The 17,301-nt window shown below is 42.1% G+C and overlaps 1 pseudogene; it reads right to left on the bottom strand.

Annotated features, from left to right (window-relative positions):
- Positions 1-292: 292 nt before the first annotated feature.
- On the bottom strand, positions 293-15,885 carry LOC121578778 (annotated as a pseudogene).
- Between the last annotated feature and the right edge of the window lie 1,416 nt (positions 15,886-17,301).

The following is a 17,301-nucleotide window of genomic DNA, read 5'->3' as shown; positions in this document are numbered from 1 at the left end:
ACGTTTCTGAACCCATTTATCATTACTGCCATCATTCGAGCTACAGTGCTCTGTAAAATAAACAAAGAAATGATACAGATGCCCAATACATGGTAATGCACATCTATCCTTGCTGTATTAATGAGTACTGGACAAACAGACCAAAGTTTGCAGCTTCCCTGCTGCTGCTAGTACCAAATAAAACAATAACAACAGGCTGCCTGTGGTGACGTTTCACTTCCAGATAATTCCCTGACCTGTGAATAGTGGTATATACACCAATTCCCTCATTAATGATCACACTGTCGGCAGCCTATGCTGTGCCATAAAACCCTGTACACCCACAGTGGATTAGTACATAGAGGGATAAGTTAATCATAATCATTAGGTAAGTGGTAATCACAAATGCTATACAAGACAAGAAGTGCAAAAAGTTCAATACCTTTTCACAAACACCAAGTGAGGCTCCAGTTGTATGAAGGCATTGTTATATTATACAACAATTTAATTCACATATTTTGTCTTGTCAGAACACAGTCATGTCCCATAGTGCAAAAAGTCATAGAAAAAATCGACATTCCTTTGCAAGAGCGAGATATTTAGACATAGAAAAGGTTATTATGCTGTACCCGATAGGCACAACATATTGACCAGGCAGCATTTCTACTGTTACAGAAGCAAAGTAGTAGCCTGTATAGAATGTACCATGTACAGTGAGGGAAAAAAGTATTTGATCCCCTGCTGATTTTGTACGTTTGCCCACTGACAAAGAAATGATCAGTCTATCATTTTAATGGTAGGTTTATTTGAACAGTGAGAGGCAGAATAACAACAAAAAAATCCAGAAAAACGCATGTCAAACATTATTATTATTTACTTCTCCACAACTTTGTCCCTGACCTTTTTGGAGAGCTCTTTGGTCTTCATGGTGCCGCTTGCTTGGTGGTGCCGCTTGCTTAGTGGTGTTGCAGACTCTGGGGCCTTTCAGAACAGGTGTATATATACTGAGATCATGTGACAGATCATGTGACACTTAGATTGCACACAGGTGGACTTTATATATCCTAATAAAAATCAATTTAAATTACAGGTTGTAATACAACAAAATAGGAAAAACGCCAAGGGGGATGAATACTTTTGCAAGGCACTGTACCTGACACAATGAAGGGGCTAGCGCTGTAAAGGTACCTGACACAATGAGGGGCAAGCACTGTAAACATACCTTACATAATGAGGGGCTAGCACTGTAAACATACCTTACACAATGAGGGGCAATCACTGTAAACATACCTTACACATTGAGAAGCTAGCACTGTAAACATACCTTACACATTGAGGGGCAAGCACTGTAAACATACCTTACACAATGAGGGGCTAGCACTGTAAACATACCTTACACAATGAGGGGCAAGCACTGTAAACATACCTTACACAATGAGGGGCTAGCACTGTAAACATACCTTACACATTGAGGGGCTAGCACTGTAAACATACCTCACACATTGAGGGGCTAGCACTGTAAAGGTACCTTACATACCTAGGGAGAGATGAATAGTAGACGTACCAAAGAGTTTGTATGCGATCATGTCCAGCTGATTAGAGTCCAGACCCCGTGTTGTGGAGGACAGGAACTGCCAGCTCAACATCTCCCCTAATTGGGGCCACATAGCCACAGGACAGTTGGCAAAAAACTGAACGTTCTGTAGAAACACACAACACATCCACACACAATTAATGATTTATCCCCTTTAAACCCTAACCCCTTATTTTTGGCACTAAACTATCTCCATTCATTTAAAAAAACTGGTACCGGGGGACCTTCAGATGAGTCTTGTGAGCGTCCTAGTGTAAAACAACCGACATGTTCATGAGCGACTCACCTTTCGACAGAGGGGTCATATTAGTGAGTAGCCCAAACTGTTCGGGCTACAGACGTTTTCTTGAGAAGACCGATTTTCGGGATGTATCCTGGTCTGACAAACACCGCTCTAGCTCTGCCACCTTTCACCGCAGATGTGGAAGAGCGACATAAGCGGATGCGGTGGATTGAGATACATCCATGCATCTCTAGCTTAAATTGACGGATTTCGCTGGGGATTTTTTTATTATGTTAACTAGATTTCCGCGGGGCCGTGGAAATCGACTCTAGGGGGTTAACACACCTTTGGCTGGAGGCTCAGCATGTTGAACCAGATGACGGAGGCCCAGGCACTGCTGCTGGCTGGAGTTAGAGATGATGACCACAGGGAGAGAGGATGTCTGGTGTGGGGTGAAGTGGACAAAGTAATATGCATTAGTATGACAGATTACTGTAGTATGGACCTTATTACATTTATATGACATTTATATTGGCATTTTAGCAGACTCATTCATTAAGGGAAACCTATACAGTCAGACCAGACCACCCTTACTGTGTCACAACATCAAAGGCTGATAGCCAATGAGGGCGCAGGGAATGATAGGAAGACCCACCTCCAATGGGACAGACATGTCGTGCAGAAGAAACTCGGTGTCAAAGTTGATGATGTGTAGCTCCTCTGTGACGCTAAGAGAGAGCTGTGGGCACAGAGAGGTTCATCACCACACATCAAGGCTCAGGATCAAACACACCGGCTGTTCTAATTCTACAGTATGACTGAAGTAGAGTTTTTCCTAAAGTTGAGTTGAGTGTTCAAAGTGGATACATGTAAACTTACGTCATTGATCCCCTTGCCCCCTCCACCAGATTTCCGCTCCTTCAGTGTCTGCAAACACCAATTAGATCAGGTTTGGTTAGTCCATCTCTGCTATAAGCAATTGTGATGACAAAATTGCATAACATATCAGCTAATTGATATCATAATCGATCCCTCAAACCCTTTTAAACTGAGACGCAGCGTTATGACGTTGCCACAAGCAGCACCGCAGATGTTACAGATGAGCGTGATGCACTAGGACACACTGACTGAGTATCACAGAGTATCTGAGCATGTGCACGGGTGCGTTTCAATAGCTACAACGTGATAGCTGCAGGACCGGAAACACTATAGAAGTTTAGCCTCGCGCTTCAATGCTCTTAGCTGTGGAAATTGACCCAATATTGCTGTTTACCTTGTGCATCGCTGACTATACCTTGAAGCAAGTAAACTGCTTAAACTTTCTTGGTACATTTCCACATAGCGCTGTGTAACATGTCTCTCTGCCAACAAAAGCCTGTCTGTCCCACTGACTCACCAGATGTCTGAAGTCTGCCACCATGCCTCCACTCATACTCTCAGCCATGTTCAGGGCCTTACTGTAGGTCCCCAGGACATTGAACTGCCGGTACCTACAGGCCAGGAGAACATGGAGTGAGCGAGTAAATGTATAACAGTGGAGAACATGTATTTGTTGAGACACATTTGATTTTCTTCATTTGCTGTCATGTTTTTACATTTGGAATTTGGAACAAATCAAGTCCTGAGTGTCACAACTTACCCTTTGCCCTGAGGAACCTCCCTATAGCAGAGGAACTCCCTATAGCACAAAGAAAGGGAGAGAGAGGAACATCCACATACACTTCAGTGTAATGGCCACTAGGGGTCACTTAATTCACTTTCTGCCAATATTCTGAAGAAACAAAGCAATGATCAATAGTGATTATCTGTCTGGACTAAAGCAATGAGAGAACTACATAAGGCAGGCATCTAATATGTAAAAAACTACTGATTTGATTTTCCAAAGGTTCCATCTCACCTGTCGATGGACACGTTCACTTTCATGGCGTGGTTCAGCTCAGGAAATTTGACAAGGAATCTAGAAAGAAACACATGGAATTGTAAATGGATGTCACATTCACTTCATGGATGGACTGGTTATTTCGCAGCTGTCATAACTGGGACAGTTGGTCTGAAGTACTGACCTGGTCTTGACAGAGAACTGAACATTGGTACGCAGGATCAAGGGCCCTTTAACTTGCGGCACAGAGGGCTGAGTCTCCACCACAAAGGCACTGAAAACACAAAATACCTTCTGTGAACAACAGTAAGAAAAAGGGAGCAGAACAATCTTCTGTGCGCTTGTATTAATTTTGTGTCACGCGCTATCATAATCAGTCGCCATGACTAATTTGCACATAAATTATGTTTTTGTCAAAATGTTGATTTTTCGCTGTTTGGGGATTTCATCTAGTTTTAACAAAACAATGTCATTGCATTCATAATCTGTATGTATTATCGACAAATTCAGAGTACAAATATAGTTTTTAATCTTATTAACGTAGGAGGAGCACTTTCACATCGGTTCGGTGGATGCCAGCTTGTAACACTTGTCATCACATCAGGCTTTCGCGGCACTGTCTTATCTGCACTATTAAAACCCTCCCCTATTCCGAAATCATAAATTAATTACAAACTAGCTAGCTATATATTTTGATTCAAGCTCCTTGGCTATTCAATCTGATTCTTTTCCTGTTTGCCCAATCAAAGTTACTGTATCGTATCATCAGCAGGATAATAAAAAGGGTAGGGTACATTCTCTCACACTTCAAAACCCATCATACATTGTCATACTGTCACTACTGCCTACACCTTAGCTAGCTAGCTTAGCTGTCTGTGTCTGTCTCTGTATCTGTGTCTACTATTCTTGTGGGGACCAGAAGTCCCCACAAGAATAGTAAACAAACAAAAATTTGACCAACAGGTTAGTCCCCAAGAGGTCAAATGCTATTTCTAGGGGGTTTAGAGTTAAGGTTAGAATTGGTGTTAGGGTTAGAATTACGTTATGGGTTAGGGTTAGGAGCTAGGGTTAGTTTTAGGGTTAGGAGCTAGGGTTTGGTTTTTGGGTTAAGGTTAGGGTAAGGGTAAGAGTACGGATTAGGTTTAAGGTTAGGGAAAATAGGATTTTGAATGGGACTGAATTGTGTGTCCCCACAAGGTTTGCTGTACAAGACTGTGTGTGTGTGTGTATGTGTGTGTGTGTAATGAGGCACAAGTAGACTGGCTAGCTAGTTTATTAAAGCCAGGTGTGTGTGTGTGTGTGTGTGTTTTTGTGAGAGTGAATGTGTGGTATGGGAGAGAGAGAGAGAGAGAGAGAGAGAGAGAGAGAGAGAGAGAGAGAGAGAGAGAGAGAGAGAGAGAGAGAGAGAGAAGTGCACACCGCATGTAGTCCTCGCACATATCATGGCGTGAACATGCAGCGTGAGAGTGTTTCTCTGTCATACATATGTATGTGTATGTACATGTTTGTGAAAATAAGTGAATGTAGCCAATACATTCTGTTGCTTGTATGTGTACAACCGCATGTGTACAAATGTGTGCACGTATACATGTGCACAAATGTGTGAGACAACAATGCAGACAGACAATATGTCTGTATAGTTAGAGCAAGATGTAATTTATATGTAACCTGTGTGTGTGTGTGTGTGTGTGTGTGTGTGTGTGTGTGTGTGTGTGTGTGTGTGTGTGTGTGTGTGTGTGTGTGTGTGTGTGTGTGTGTGTGTGTGTGTGTGTGTGTGAGCGTGAGTGAGCGTCAGCTCCTCCAGCTTCTTAAGGAACTTACGCACCTGGAACAGACACTCCGCCTCCGTTGTAAACCTAGAGAGAGGTCAGACAGGGGGCAAATAACGGTCATACAGGAGATCACAAAGAGGGGTCAGAGGTCAAACACACTGGAATGAACATAGTCTACCACTGTAGGCTCTTTCTAGGAAAGGCTTGTTTTACTTGATGAGAGGGAATGTTTGTAGTCCCTCCTTAAGCAAGCCAGGGCAGATGTACTGAACATTCCACAGAGTTATAGTAGTTAGTTAGAGATTGTTTAGGTCAGGTAGATCTACGGAGGTGAATAGCTAGGTTAGCTGTACTGTACCACTTCTCCAGCTGGTCCAGGCAGGTGCTGTCTGGGGCGCCAATGCAGGCCTTCTGCTGCCTCCTCTGCCACTGCACCAGCTCCTCCCTCACCAGCACAAACAGCAGCTCCTCCGCATCATCCAGCAGCAAGCCCATACCTGACAACATGCTCTACAGGGGAGATGGGGGGAGGGGAAGAAGAGAGAGGGGGAGAGCCAGGGGAAATGCATGTTATGTGAACAATATTAATAATACAGTACATCATGTCTGAATTCATTGGCATTAGATGTGCCTAAGAGGTACATTATTTAAGGTGATATAGAGGATTGTGTGTGGGAGATGTCCCTGTACCTTCCTGGAGGTGTCCAGACTGTTGAGCAGAGCCTGCAGCACCTTCATCTGTTCCCTCTTCTCCTCCTCCTCGTTGGTGGTGCCTACACACAACAACCCGAGTCATGTTGAAAATGTATGCAAATGTATGCACTCACTAACTGTAAGTCGCTCTGGATAAGAGCATCTGCTAAATGACTAAAATGTAAATGTAAAATGTAATGTTCAAGCCAACACATCAACTGCAATAGAATGGGGTTACACATGTCACCCTGTAGACTTCATAACACACCTCTATGACAGAAGGACATTGACTAGGGTCATACAGTGGGGAAAAAAAGTATTTAGTCAGCCACCAATTGTGCAAGTTCTCCCACTTAAAAAGATGAGAGAGGCCTGTAATTTTCATCATAGGTACACGTCAACTATGACAGACAAAATGAGAAAAAAAATCCAGAAAATCCCATTGTAGGATTTTTTTATGAATTTATTGGCATATGATGGTGGAAAATAAGTATTTGGTCAATAACAAAAGTTTCTCAATACTTTGTTATATACCCTTTGTTGGCAATGACACAGGTCAAACGTTTTCTGTAAGTCTTCACAAGGTTTTCACACACTGTTGCTGGTATTTTGGCCCATTCCTCCATGCAGATCTCCTCTAGAGCAGTGATGTTTTGGGGGCTGTCGCTGGGCAACACAGACTTTCAACTCCCTCCAAAGATTTTCTATGGGGTTGAGATCTGGAGACTGGCTAGGCCACTCCAGGACCTTGAAATGCTTCTTACGAAGCCACTCCTTCGTTGCCCGGGCGGTGTGTTTGGGATCATTGTCATGCTGAAAGACCCAGCCACGTTTCATCTTCAATGCCCTTGCTGATGGAAGGAGGATTTCACTCAAAATCTCACGATACATGGCCCCATTCATTCTTTCCTTTACACGGATTAGTCGTCCTGGTCCCTTTGCAGAAAAACAGCCCCAAAGCATGATGTTTCCAACCCCATGCTTCACAGTAGCTATGGTGTTCTTTGGATGCAACTCAGCATTCTTTGTCCTCCAAACATGACGAGTTGAGTTTTTACCAAAAAGTTCTATTTTGGTTTCATCTGACCGTATGACATTCTCCCAATCCTCTTCTGGATCATCCAAATGCACTTCAGACGGGCCTGGACATGTACTGGCTTAAGCAGGGGTACACGTCTCGCACTGCAGGATTTGAGTCCCTGGCGGCGTAGTGTGTTACTGATGGTAGGCTTTGTTACTTTGGTCCCAGCTCTCTGCAGGTCATTCACTAGGTCCCCCCGTGTGGTTCTGGGATTTTTGCTCACCGTTCTTGTGATCATTTTGACCCCACGGGGTGAGATCTTGCGTGGAGCCCCAGATCGAGGGAGATTATCAGTGGTCTTGTATGTCTTCCATTTCCTAATAATTGCTCCCACAGTTGATTTCTTCAAACCAAGCTGCTTACCTATTGCAGATTCAGTCTTCCCAGCCTGGTGCAGGTCTACAATTTTGTTTTTGGTGTCCTTTGACAGCTCTTTGGTCTTGGCCATTGTGGAGTTTGGAGTGTGACTGTTTGAGGTTGTGGACAGGTGTCTTTTATACTGATAACAAGTTCAAACAGGTGCCATTAATACAGGTAACGAGTGGAGGACAGAGGAGCCTCTTAAAGAAGAAGTTACAGGTCTGTGAGAGCCAGAAATTTTGCTTGTTTGTAGGTGACCAAATACTTATTTTCCACCATAATTTGCAAATAAATTCATTAAAAATCCTACAATGGGATTTTCTGGATTTTTTTTTCTCAATTTGTCTGTCATAGTTGACGTGTACCTATGATGAAAATTACAGGCCTCTCTCATCTTTTTAAGTGGGAGAACTTGCACAATTGGTGGCTGACTAAATACTTTTTTTCCCCACTGTAGGTGGATGGGCTTTAGGGAAACAGCTCAAATCTGATAAGGTTAATACCACCACTTACAGTACATAGCCCTCACAGTCTAACCTCTGCTGAACAGACTATGCCAGATACAAAGGACAGACCTCAAATGAGCTCAAATCAAATCAAATCAAATTTTATTGGCCACATGCGCCGAATACAACAGGTGCAGACATTACAGTGAAATGCTTACTTACAGCCCTTAACCAACAGTGCATTTAATTTTAATAAAAAAGTAGAATAAAACAAAAAAGTGTTGAGAAAAAAAAGAGCAGAAGTAAAATAAAATAACAGTAGGGAGGCTATATATACAGGGGTGTACCGGTGCAGAGTCAATGTGCGGGGGCACCGGCTAGTTGAGGTAGTTGAAGTAATATGTACATGTGGGTAGAGTTAAAGTGACTATGCATAAATAATTAACAGAGTAGCAGCAGCGTAAAAAGATGGGGTGGGGGGGGCAGTGCAAATAGTCCGGGTAGCCATGATTAGCTGTTTAGGAGTCTTATGGCTTGGGGGTAGAAGCTGTTGAGAAGTCTTTTGGACCTAGACTTGGCAACCGGTACCGCTTGCCGTGCGGTAGCAGAGAGAACAGTCTATGACTAGGGTGGCTGGAGTCTTTGACAATTTTGAGGGCCTTCCTCTGACACCGCCTGGTATAGAGGTCCTGGACGGCAGGAAGCTTGGCCCCAGTGATGTACTGGGCCGTACGCACTACCCTCTGTAGTGCCTTACGGTCGGAGGCCAAGCAGTTGCCATACCAGGTGGTGATGCAACCGGTCAGGATGCTCTCGATGGTGCAGCTGTAGAATTTTTTGAGGATCTGAGGAGGAATAGGCTTTGTCGTGCACTCTTCACGACTGTCTTGGTGTGTTTGGACCATGATAGTTTGTTGGTGATGTGGACACCAAGGAACTTGAAGCTCTCAACCTGTTCCACTACAGCCCCGTCGATGAGATGAGATGAGCTCACCTTCCATGTGATGAGTCAGGTATTTAAAATCAAACTCATCTTGCTGTTCCTCCAGACATGTCACTGTTTGTTCCATGCACTGCATTTACAACCCAAAAATATATGGACAAACTGTCAGTGGCGGTCTGTATGTAATCATAATCAAAAGTTTAGCAGCAACATTAGAGGAGACCCCCTATACAGTGAGGGAAAAAAGTATTTGATCCCCTGCTGATTTTGTACGTTTGCCCACTGACAAAGACATGATCAGTCTATAATTTTAATGGTAGGTTTATTTGAACAGTGAGAGACAGAATAACAACAAAAAAATCCAGAAAAACGCATGTCAAAAATGTTATAAATTGATTTGCATTTTAATGAGGGAAATAAGTATTTGACATAACATTTTTGACATGCGTTGTTCTGGATTTTTTTGTTGTTATTCTGTCTCTCACTGTTCAAATAAACCTACCATTAAAATTATAGACTGATCATTTCTTTGTCAGTGGGCAAATGTACAAAATCAGCAGGGGATCAAATACTTTTTTCCCTCACTGTAGGATGCTCATATCATGGCAGGCATGGCAACCTATACACAGACTTTCACATGGAAGCTCACCTGAACTTTCTTTTTTTAGGTCTTTCATCTTGCACTCAATGTTCTGCTGGCTGTCTGTCTCCATGGGGTCCTGCTGGACCTGCAGCAGCAGGACCTGATAGGAAGAGGAGGATGAAGAAACATGGTAATGATGATGATGACCCTACAGTCTTTCAAATCAGATGCTGTACCTCCTCCTAAGGCTCTGGTAGCGTAGGTATACAGCACAACCCTAGTCCTTCCTATAATTATCTGTTTTATAATATACCTACTGTACGTTCCTAAACTAAAGGGACTGTTTGTCTAACCTGCTCAGCCAGCTCAGCACAATGCAGGATCTCTTTCTCTTTCCCCAGGAACCATAGGATGATGCTGGCCAGAGTGTAGGGCTCCTCTTGGTACCTCTGTGGAGAGGATACGTTCATTCGAGTTACCAGCCTGTGCTTCACAGAGTTCAAGTAACAGACACATCTCAACATCAACTGTTCAGAGACTGTTTGAATCAGGCTTCATGGTCGAATTGCTGCAAAGAAACCACTACTAAAGGACACCAATAATAAGAAGATACTTATTTGGGCCAAGAAACACGAGCAATGGACATTAGACCTGTGGAAATGTGTTCTTTGGTCTGAGATTTTTGGATCCAACCGCCGTGTCTTTGTGAGACGCGGTGTGGGTGAACGGATGATCTCTGCATGTGTATTTCCCACCGTAAAGCATGGAGGAGGAGGTGTTATGGTGTGGGGGTGCTTTGCTGGTGACACTGTCTGTGATTGATTTAGAATTCAACGCACACTTAACCAGCATGGCTACCACAGCATTCTGCAGTGATACGCCATCCCATCTGGTTTGGGCTTAGTGGGACTATCATTTGTTTTTCAACAGGACAATGACCCAACACACCTCCAGGCTATGTAAGGGCTTTTTTACCAAGAAGGAGAGTGATGGAGTGCTGCATCAGATGACCTGGCCTCCACAATCCCGGACCTCAACCAAATTGAGATGGTTTGGGATGAGTCGGACTGCAGAGTGAAGGAAAAGCAGCCAACAAGTGCTCAGCATATGTGGGAACTCCTTCAAGACTGTTGGAAAAGCATTCCAGGTGAAGCTGGTTGAGAGAATGCCAAGAGTGTGCAAAGCTGTCATCAAGGCAAAGGGTGGCTATTTGAAGAATCTCAAATATAAAATATATTTGTTTAACACTTTTTTGGTTAATACATGATTCCATATGTGTTATTTCGTAGTTTTGATGTCTTCACTATTATTCTACAATGTAGAAAATAGTAAAAATAAAGAAAAACGCTCTACTCAATATACTCTTTAAACTAATTTCCTGTATCCCCTCCCTCATACTAAATCTCATCCTCTCTCTTTCCCTCTGATACTGCCCACACTGTAGCAATACATGCTCCACAGTCTATTTCCTGACAATAATCACACTTTCCTGATGGATGCTTTCCTATCACGTTTAATGTCTCATTCAACTGGCTGTGTGCCATCCTTAATCTTGTAAAAATAGCCTCCTCTCTTCTGTCCCTTCCTGCCGTCCTCCCGACTTTCCTCTGTACTTGAAATACATGCCTTCCCTTATTATTTCTATTCCACTGCTCCTGACATCTCTTTATAGAGATACAGATATACATTACCATCACTGTATATCTGTCTTTTTGCCTCTGCCTTGCTCATTGACACTTCAACATCAACATCCCCACTACTAAGTGCTTGTTTAGCCTGTTCATCTACCGCCTCGTTCCCCTCCACCCCCACATGGGCTGGAACCCAAGTAAATCTTATCTGAATACCCATCTGTTTAATCCTGCATGGCACCATTTTGTTTCTTATTGCTATTTTATTTTGATCGAAAGAGCCGACATGGTTCAAATACGGAAGTACAGTTTCCACCTTTACAAAATAGGGGAAGCTTATTGGTCCTTCTCGACAACACTGTTTAGTAAGCATAATTGGTCAAAAGAACATGCCAATCTAGGATAGGCAATTCAGGGTGGGACTAGTTCAATTTAGCAGAGGGAGTAATTGATAACGAGGGAACAGCGAAATAGCAACCCATGACTCAACCCAGTCTCTCATTAATAATGTACTAATAGCACAAACTCTTGGCGCATCGAACTCCATCAATACCACGCCCCTTCTGAATGTCTTTAAACTCGATGCGCCCTGAGTTTGTGCTATTAGTACAAATAAACATAACTGCTTATTTGGTTGAAGCTAGCTAACGTTAGCTATTTTACAGTGAGAACGAGGTAAGTTATTGGACAAGAAATGACAAATAATCTAGTATTTTCTGTATTTCGGCCCGCATAATTCTAAACTCCTTTATTTCAATCAGTGAGGTAAATTGGTTCATCTTGTAGATAAGAAGTGATATTTATTCGCTCGGGCCAACAGTATCTTGTATGCTAACGTTAGCTTTTTGGTTCCCGACGGTTGCAACCCCAGTGAACGCTGGGCCTTTTTAGCTAGCTCCTCGCCGTTATTAATTATGTAAAAAGATAATCAATAATATAAATCGTGTAAGCACATGGAAATATTTTTAGCGAATTATTGAGGTATTTCATGATTTAAAAGTGTCTGGCAGTGAGTGACGGACTGTGAAACTCAATCTCCCATGATTCCGTAGTACCGGAACTGACCGTTGTGTTCGTTCTGTGGTTGCGTTGAATACCGCACCCAATGTAAAATAAACAATAACTGCATAGAATACATAACATATAACAGAATAAACTATTTTGCCTTTTTATTAGATATTTAATGGCGTAGCTAGTTTATATATGGCCTGTGTGGGTCCCATAGAAATATGATTACATAGCTACTCCGGTGTCTGCACATTCTAAACTGTAAACTGTAATTCTCTTTTTCCTGTCTGTATACCAATTGTGTAAATATAAATACACATCTAGTTGATACATAATAATATCAGCTTTGTTCGCACCTGAGATGTTCATGAATTAAAGCAGATAATTAAGAAAAACATTTGAGTGTTAACTGTGGAGGCTTTGCCTTTTGCTTTTGCACAATTTAACGCAGTTCCCACTATAATGAAAATCAACCATCCACAATGTATACCAATTTACTTCTATCATGTGTGAATCTACTATATATATTTGATTGTCTCACAGTATATGATCACCCATTTTGGTACGTTTTTTTCTACATTAACATACAGTAATTTTTATGTTCAACCAAATAGAGAAATGAGCTTGAGCAAAGAGCGGGATGTCGCACGGGTGGCATTTGAGGAGGCTCTTTGATATTAGGCCTACACATGTAATAATGTTGATACACCAATATTAATTGGGTAGATTACAATAATTGTAGTGTCATGGAGGCACACCTTGTTGTCCTCCCTGGTCCCATTGCATATAGACAGGCTACATGTATGACATCTACCATTGTGTCCTCCTGGCTCTGCCGACTGCTATATCTGCTGCTCTCCTGATTCATTGTACAACTTGTAGCTCTATCATACTGCATGTAGATGTTTATGTTTACCATTAAACAATAATATAGGATTATATTGGATCCTAATAATTCTTAACCATGTCTTCATAAACCACAGACCACACATTGGAAACTGAAGAATATTTATTATATGGAGATAAGTGGGGGAGTAGATAGAGAGAATGAGCGTTCCTTCACAGGTATAGGGACAGGAGTGGGCTGTAGGAGATGGTAGGTAGGTGGACCCAGGTGCTCTGCCATTTTCTGCCACTGCAATGAAACCAACAACAACAACAAAATGAACAAACCACATCAAGATCAAATGGAAGAATTCAAGAAATAACTTTTATGTTTGCATATGTCCCAATAGATAGTAAAAGTGACAAAACTCTGGCATAGCAGCCTACTTACCAGGAGCATGGCTTCCATCTGATGAAATCTTCTCTCTGCCCCTTTATGAACAGAATTTTAAAAAAAAAGTATTATTTGAAATCACTTGCTTTGTGGTTTTGTGTAATTTACAACACCTTTTACTAAATTCACAAATTTACTCAATTGATGATGGAATTGACTATACTGACTGTACTTCCTTGAAAATAACTAGGTGCAGGTCAAATAGAAGTGACCTATATTGTTACTGTTTACAGAAAATCTAACAATTTCACCAGTTTTCTGTTTATTGCATAATAACATCCATGTCATAACTTTTCTTCCCTGTTCCTCTCTTAGATTCCGTTCTAACTAACCTCCCTAACTCTGGACTTCACCACTGTCTGCACTGTTCTTAGAGTTCCTATCCTTGCATTCTGAAATATGAAAAAAAAAAATGTTTTATTTTATTTCAGTCATCATTCATTTTATTCTTTACACATGATAGAATGGTAATGTGTTTTAATCGTTGCCATGCTGTTGATAACTTAGTCGACTTTCACTGTCATTGCTGGTACATTAATAAACAACTAAGACAACCGTGCTGTACTATAGAGATGACAGCCCATACTCGCATTGTGTACAGTGGAGAAAATAGTCAGTGACAAATTAAAGATAGGTCCATGTACCTTTGCACTTATTCGGTTTCTGTCTTTTCTGGCACTCTGCAGTGCCAGTGTCCTCCATGGACCCCTGCTTCTCTTCCACTGTGAAATTAACCTGAATGAACACACACAGACATGATTGGTATTTAAACTCTTAGGTGGCACATACAGATTATTTGGTGGTCCAAATTCACTCCCTACCCCACCTCCTTGGCCCTGACTTAACCCTTAGATTTGTCTGAAGGGTCTGGATAGGTATAATCAGGAAAGTGGTGGATCTTACACCATATTGCTTACACTTTACACATATAGAAACATCTAAGGGTTAGGGCCAAGGGAAAGAGTTAGGGAGTGAACTGGGAAAGGCTGATTCACTATGGGTAAAGCCCACATCACACAGAGAGCCTTTTCTATACGTGTGTGAACAAGCATGCTTACGCTGGAAATAGAATGCATGGGAGTCAATGAGAGAAAACAGACAGGCTATTCTTTTTATTTTTAGTCATTTACCAGACACTCTTATCCAGAGCGACTTACAGTTAGTGAGTGCATCAATTTTTTTCATACTGGCCCCCCGTGGGAAACGAACCCACAACCCTGGCGTTGCAAGTGCCATGCTCTACCAACTGAGCTACACAGGGCCATGAGCTTCAACGGCATCATAAGTATATAGAAAGCCAAATTAGAAAGCTATTTTTCTCACTGTAAAATGAGCTTATAAATTCTCAGAAAATAGACTGTTTGTACATTGTTACCGAGTCTGGAATTGTGAAGTGCAGGTTAGCATTTTTCGTCATGAATCTTGTTCTGGAGGCAGCTCTGCAGAGTGGTCACTAGCTGGCAAAGCCACCAAGTCATAACATCAGATTTTAAACCTAACCACACCGCTAACTCTAATGCCTAACCGTAACTTATGACCAAAAAGCTCATTTTTGTTGTCATGAATTTTTACAACATAGCCAGGCCTATCTAAGGGCTCAGTTCTGCCTCCAGGACAAGACTGAGGACAATAAATGTCAACATGCTTGTGAAGTTAATTTAAAAAGTGTCTATTTAGTGTAAATACATTGAATTGCAAGCCAACATTATGTATAGACTAGTGCTTATGAAGCAATGTATGAATGCAACGTTATTCTACATTTATAAACTTGATTGCGTTTCGGAATGATATCACATCGTCAGTGTCATTTTCTTGACCTTATCATCGTTGTTGCTTACAGCTGATTCAATTTGTACAGTTCAAACTAAGTGGTTCAAATTGATCAAATCTGGTCTAGAGATTGAGTGGGTTGTTGGTAGAAAGAGTTCAAGGAATTGTTATGATCTTCCCTACTCTGCTAAGTAAAGTTATAAGGCTAAAAAATATATTTTGAGCTGTATCCTATGGTTTATCTGACAAATAGGCTGGATACCTATTTGAAATAAAATGCACCAGCTACTCCTGTTTATTTAGATCATGGGCATGTAGCCTAAGCTACATCTGGAAAACTAGAGGAATGAGGTAACTTCGATTTCAAAAGAGAATACAACTCTTTATAATGGCTTTTCCTGACAATTATGCTGGCATACACTACACTGTCTATGTGAATTAACGCTTACTGCTGTCGCACGTGGTTGACAGAGTCCCCAGTGTTATTTCTGCTTAAGATTCAGCTTTCTCGCTCACCTGCCCTGATTGGGATCAGTTCCCTCCTCCATGGTGACCACGGTTACCTGCTCTGCATCCGTCACCACAGGCCCCCCCTCAACTGCCTCCTCCATGGTGACCACGGTCACCTTCTCCGCCTCCTCCATCACCACGGACCCCTCCTCAACAGCCAGCCTCCTCCACGGTGACCACGGTCACCTGCTCCGCCATCACCACGGGCCCCTCAGCTGCGTCCTCTATGGTGACAACGGTCACCTACTCTGCATCCTCCCATCACCACGTGCCCTTCCTCAGCTGCCTCCTCCTGGTTGGCTGGCTCACAAGCCGATACTGAAAACCATGCATACTATAAAGTAATACACTTTTGTGGTAGAAACAAATGTCATATTTTATTACCATACAATTACACATTTTCAAAATTACAAATGACATATACAACAGTATTTGCAATGTTTCAAATAATTTGATTGCAAATGTGACTGTGGCCTTGTAGAAACTTGTTAGGCTACTAACTTTCAATAACCTCGTATGGCCACAAAAGCCTGTGTACAGTACAACCAGGTACAGTAAAATAATGTGGTTGAAATGCGACTGGCTATATGCCTACATCATAGAAAATCTACATACAGTGGGGGAAAAAAGTATTTAGTCAGCCACCAATTGTGCAAGTTCTCCCACTTAAAAAGATGAGAGAGGCCTGTAATTTTCATCATAGGTACATGTCAACTATGACAGACAAAATGTGGGGAAAAAATCCAGAAAATCACATTGTAGGATTTTTTATGAATTTATTTGCAGATTATGGTGGAAAATAAGTATTTGGTCAATAACAAAAGTTTCTCAATACTTTGTTATATACCCTTTGTTGGCAATGACACAGGTCAAACGTTTTCTGTAAGTCTTCACAAGGTTTTCACACACTGTTGCTGGTATTTTGGCCCATTTCTCCATGCAGATCTCCTCTAGAGCATTGATGTTTTGGGGCTGTCGCTGGGCAACACAGACTTTCAACTCCCTCCAAAGATTGTCTATGGGGTTGAGATCTGGAGACTGGCTAGGCCACTCCAGGACCTTGAAATGCTTCTTACGAAGCCACTCCTTCGTTGCCCGGGCGGTGTGTTTGGGATCATTGTCATGCTGAAAGACCCAGCCACGTTTCATCTTCAATGCCCTTGCTGATGGAAGGAGGTTTTCACTCAAAATCTCATGATACATGACCCGATTCATTCTTTCCTTTACACGGATCAGTCGTCCTGGTCCCTTTGCAGAAAAACAGCCCCAAAGCATGATGTTTCCACCCCCATGCTTCACAGTAGGTATGGTGTTCTTTGGATGCAACTCAGCATTCTTTGTCCTCCAAACACAACGAGTTGAGTTTTTACCAAAAAAGTTATATTTTGGTTTCATCTGACCATATGACATTCTCCCAATCCTCTTCTGGATCATCCAAATGCACTCTAGCAAACTTCAGACGGGCCTGGACATGTACTGGCTTAAGCAGGGGGACACATCTGCACTGCAGGATTTGAGTCCCTGGCGGCGTAGTGTGTTACTGATGGTAG

The sequence above is a fragment of the Coregonus clupeaformis genome, chromosome 12 (genome assembly GCF_020615455.1).
Source record: "Coregonus clupeaformis isolate EN_2021a chromosome 12, ASM2061545v1, whole genome shotgun sequence".
NCBI classification, from domain to species: domain Eukaryota; kingdom Metazoa; phylum Chordata; class Actinopteri; order Salmoniformes; family Salmonidae; genus Coregonus; species Coregonus clupeaformis.
Note: the sequence above shows the minus strand (reverse complement) of the source record. Positions and strands in the feature narration are given on the sequence as shown.